This window comes from Micrasema longulum, unplaced genomic scaffold (assembly GCF_059751315.1).
Source record: "Micrasema longulum isolate JH-2025_06_02 unplaced genomic scaffold, ASM5975131v1 h1tg000293l, whole genome shotgun sequence".
Taxonomy (NCBI): Eukaryota; Metazoa; Arthropoda; class Insecta; order Trichoptera; family Brachycentridae; genus Micrasema; species Micrasema longulum.
In genome coordinates, this window is record NW_028277497.1 from 218,072 (window position 1) to 224,071 (window position 6,000).

The window sequence follows — 6,000 nt, forward strand, 5'->3', positions numbered from 1 at the left end:
TTGTGTTACTCGTTACCATAGAAAAGACACTATCTGACAGCTGTCAAAATTATCCACATGTTCCGAAAATAATATTGTATTTACGAATAAATATAATAAGTATATCTGTTTTCTGTTTTACAATTGCAATGCAATCAGAATTTTTTTTTTATTATTATTTATCATTAGGTTATCAATCTGAGAATAAATATTTGTTTATATATCGTTATACTAGCGGTATGGCTTTTAAAGGTTCTGTAATTTTAAAATTACTCCACGTGTGCGTTCTGCTAATTGGTGAATTGACTTCCCTTAAACCGGATATATACCATGACACCCTATAATTGATTGATTTGAAAGAACTAGTGGCATCGTTCAAAGCAGTTAGTTTTTATTTGAATCATTTTTATTATTTGTTTCATACATTGTCAAGAAACATCACCGTACAATTTAATGCTCTAATTTTTACTGCGCGTAAAAAATCATTTTTTATATCCAATTTTCCGTAGCACTGAGATTCTTCTTTAAAGCATGTTTTTGTCACACACGATAGCATATTTCTCTGTATCCTCACGTTTGATCATGACGAAAGACCGTTAGAAAAAAGGGACATGGTAGGCAATTACCCACAAATTGACATACCATTTTCCTTAAGCTAGTAACGCGTCTACTTAATTATTCCCCATTGACATAGCTATTTAGAACAAATTCTATCATTCCACTTTTTATAAGTCAATAATAAATTTTTACTAAAAGCAAATTTAAGTTGAACTAATGAAGCATATTATTCAGCAAATGGGTCGGACTCGCAAACCATCTGCTATACGCAACACAGCAAAACATTTTGACAATCGGTTAACCATAGTTTACTACACTTGACCAAAGTTTCACTATCCATTTGATATAACTGCGTCACAAATGAGTCAGGACTCATTACGTTTGTATTGTTTTAGCAATTAACGTCAACATCACATGTAATGTTCAACACTTTAAACTCGTCGATCCCGCGAAAACAAATTCATTCTCGTCCTTTCCCTCATGACTGAGGATGGCGGCTGCACTCCATGATTTTTTTGTGGTCTGCATCCAGGTGATCCTGTTCTAGGCAGAGCAAAGGATACTATACCCGTATGAAGAGACAAAACTTAAGGCGAGGAAACTACATTCTAATCTCAAATGTGGAGAATAACCCGAAGGTGAAAACAATAGAATGTACTTTCCTCACCTTAAGTTTTGTCTCTGCATACGGCTATTAGTGACTAAAGACTACTGCGTATATTTAACCCAAGATAACCCCCAGCTCACACACAAATGTAATGTTTTGTATATACGTTTATAAAAATATTTTTTCTTTTCTTTAGGAAACATACAGTTCAGTTACATAGTTTATATTTTACAAACTTAGACTTAACTCTAATGGACCAGTGAAGTTTCCATATTATAAAGTAATTATATGTAAGGTTATTAATTAAAGTACAAAAAGAGAAGGAAAATAAACATAAATATAAGTTGTTCAAAAATTAAAATTAAAGTAAAAAAATGAAGAAAACTTGTAAAAGTACTTAAAAGTTAATAATAAAAATAAAAAATGAAAAACATGCTATAATGAAAAAATAAAACAAAGTAATAAAACTGTACAAATAAAATTTGTACAGCTAAATATATGTATAAACAACTATATATATATACTATGCAATATTTGTTATTTACAAAAATAACTTCAAAAACAAAAAAATAATTAATAAAATCCAGACGGTTTCCGATGACACTCTATCTACCTATATGGATGTTTGTCTGTAAACTCTTGAACATAACCAAAACAATATCAACATATGAACAATACTAACTGGGATAAGAATATGTTTTCAGGCGTTGCCTAGTTAAGTAGGTAAAATATAATAAATTTCTGCTTTTTTACTTCACAAATGTCAAAAAATGGAAGAGTTAAAGATATCTGAATGTTTAAACGTATGAAAAATAGTGAAAATGGCCATTTAAACCAGCTTATGACATATTTTAACTCTGTAAATTACTAGACTTCTATATTCCCTCTCAAAAAATAAAAAAACATAAAATAATATAAATAAGATAAATAACGATTTGGAAAATATCTCAAAATGCTTAAATGTGGATAAATTAAAATTTAATATCTCAAAAACAAAATATATGAATATTGGGAGAAAAAATATACCCCAGAGATATAATATTAAACAAGAGATAAAAAAAAGATAAGATTACCAATGAGAAGAAAAACCGAATCTCAAAACTCATTGTTCAAGGGATTGAAGCTGTACAATGAGTTACATGGAGTAATAAACGAGATACATAGAAAAGATCGAAATATATAAAATCAATTAAAAAAAATGTTATTAAGAAAATTTGATAAAAAAAATTGTTATGTAATACAAAGTTTATATTAGTTTTTAAGATGTTATGAAGTTACTTAATAAAGCATAAATAAAAAAATAAAATAAATAAATGAAAAAACAAATGAAAGGCATTGAAATATTTCAAATTAATTTGATAAATAATGTGAATTTGATAAGAATTGTCTATTAATCTCCCTAATTTAATGTTGCTATTTAACATTTAAGTCATATTTAAGTTTATATGTTAAAATGAAGGAAATATATATTTTAAACAAAAAAAATCCTACAATACCTTTCAAAAGTTATTATGTTAAGCAACTTAAATATCTCATTTTATAATTTTCTTCACCACGTTATAGTATGTATGTGGTTGTATGTGTATGTGCGTGAGGGTGAATGTGAGAGGGTGTGTATGCGTGTGTATGATTATATATGAGTGCGCACGCATGCGCATTTGCATGCATATGTATATAAACGTATTTATAAAAAATGATTTATATGACTAATAAAATATTTTTAACATATGTGTATTTTGTACATAAATTATTAATATTATAATCCCACAGCAAGCACCAGAGGTTACCTCTTTTTTGGTGTGGTATTTCGCTTCGTTTTTTTGTTTCTACAATTTTGCGTTATTATGTGATTCTTTTTGTCAAAAGGTTGTAACTTCATATTTTATTAAATAATGTAAAAAATAAAAATAAATGTTTTTGAGAAATTTTGATAAAAAATGTAATGTTATTAAAAGTTTATATTAGTTCTTAAGATATTATGAACTAACTTAATAAAGCGTAAATTAAAATATTTTCTTTCCCTGTCGCAACAAATTTAGATCTAAATAACTTTTTTGAGAGTAAATAGAGCCTGTCTTCAAACATTTGGACACTCTCAAAACAATGTTATAAATAGTAAGTTGTCAAAAAAAAAAAAAAATGATTGAATTTTTTTATTTTAATCGCAATGTTATCATTAAACTTCGTATCTCTTAAAGGGTTAAAATATTTATTCAAGCCTCAGAAATCTGCTGTCCAATCATGAAACGACCGTTGCATATTTTAACAATTCGAATTTCGAATCACAGTGAATCGAAGTGCAGTTTTGAAGCGAGTTCATTAGCCCCCAGTGCATCGTTGACTGCCACGAAACAGGGTGACTATAATTTATCGAGTGATTTGAAATGCTGTGCATTATTACGCACGCGATGTATAAAACTATTCTGATCATGACACAACGACGGTCCCGAATGAATAGCAATCGCTGTCAATTGATTCAGCTTTAAACGAGACACGGAACACGAAAAATGCGTTCTTCGAATACATTTCTATGGATGTACCTACCTAAAAACATTTACCTTATTGAATAATATTCCATCAGAGACTGAAAACATTTTTGTTAAGGGTACACCCAAGTCGAAGCATTAAAATGTGGCATTGGCGGCCTCCGTGGTGCAGTGGTCAAGACGCTTGATTCACGCACGGAAGGTTCCGGGTTCGATTCCCGGTAAGAACACAAAAATTAAAATGTGATTTTTCTCAAGCCTGGGTGCTTTGTGATGTAATTCATCACTGTAATTAGGCCTCCTGGCCTGTTGTGGTGCATAAAAAAAAATGGAAAAAGAGCTTTTAATCTGAATCTCTGCTTTTGGCTGATCTATTTGCACAGTCTGTTATTCATCTTTATGAGGATTATTTTTAAAAAAACATATGGAGGCTCATATTCGTTTAAGGTAATATTTTTATTTAATTGTGAATACAATAATTGTTTAATCCTTTTTACACTTAAAATTATGATTTTTCAATAAAATTTTATAACTCGTTTCTATAATATCTTTACCTTAGAGGATAAAACACGGGAGTCCATTTTTTACTGTTTTGAAGTTGAAAATACAGAAATTAATTATCGCAGTAAGTTGTTTTATACGTGAAATAACGAGGTTCCCTTTCGTCATAAAAATGCTTTTTTAAGTTAAATTAACTTCAAAAGTCCACTTTGTTTAAATAGAAAAAACATCAGTCGCCCCACGCACGCTATTAAAATATGATATTTTATCATCAAAATAATGATTAATATAAATTGAAAAGTTTAGAGTTTAAATTATATCATTTGGTGCCAGAAAATATGATCTTTTGGAAATTTTCCAATCACAAAGTCTTGTTTCCTGAACATTTCGTTCAATGTGACATCCGTGGTTTATCTTTTAAGGTACAGGACTGGTGTTCCAAATGCTCTCGCGGCCGTATTATCTCAACAAAAAAAGGGAAAAACCGTTTTCTCGTGCCATGAGTGTGGTTCAGAATAGCACCCTAGATACATATACAAACATTCGTGTTTGTTAGTCAAAATTCTTTTTGGAAGGTCGTTTATTTATTTTAGAAATAAATGAGCGATACTTAAATTCACAAATTAAGAATAACCAGTGACTGGCTTCATCGCTTTCGATCCACGCTGCCTACAAACTGAAGCTTGATCACCGGCCTACCATCAGCGTAGGAAGCGCATTCCACCATGCTGCTCTTAAGCCTGGATACCCACCTACCATCAGCGTAGGATTCACCACTGCCACCAAATTTGTAGATGGAAGTATCACTCGTCTTATAAAAGAAATAATGATATTATAAAATATAATAAAAGTTTAAATAACTTAATGATAACATATGTATTGGTATTTTATAAATAGTTGTCAATGTTTTGCGTTGTTGATTATTTGATAAATTCGTGTTGAAAAAAAAAACCAAAATGTGGATTTTAAATTGTATGATTTTTTAAAAATATATTTATACTTGCGCTTACCCGCGGCTTCTCTCGCATGGTATTAGGGAGAAATTACTCAGTAAATTAATTAGTTTCTCATTTTCCAAAATAAATTTCCCGATTAAGGGCAAATATTTTTTCGGGATAAAGAGTATCCTGAATTGATTGCCGGTTCTCCAACTATCACTAGTTTAAAAAATACATTTTTTTTTAGTTTATGGCGATATAGCATCATTATTCTGTTCACTTATACACAACCATATTATAACAAAAAATAAACGGAAACGCAAACCAAACTACCTTTAGATGAAACAAGTCAATTATGGAGTTTGAAGAATTAATTTCAAATAAATATTTTTTTAAAACCCACCTTACTTCCTATTCATTTGCAAATAATATTTTTCATTGATGCTATATTTTATTATATAACGTTTTTAATTTAGGAATAAATAACAAGATGCTTATAACATTTTTCAACTCTTCGGCTAACCTTACGTAAAAAAATCACGTCGATCAGTTGCTCCGTTGAGACGTGAAGGAAACTCAAACAAACAGATAAACACACTTTCGCATTGAGTAGGCATGGCCATAATAAATGTTTTTTTTTTTTTATAATAAACTATGCTACCTTTAACAAGATTATTTATTTTTTATTTGTTATAATGCAAAAAATTATTTTTACGTACCCAAATATAAGTCGTTTTTTTAAATTTATTTTCAAATATAGTTTTTCCAAGTTAAGTGATGCGGAGTAGCCTTTTTTTGAAATTTTATTAATCAATATATTATATATAATTGGCAGTATAGTTTTATTATTTTTGTAAATAATGTTTCATTTTATGAGATAAATAAATAAAAACAAAGTAAAAATCTTTGCCTACGAAAAAAAAGTTCATAA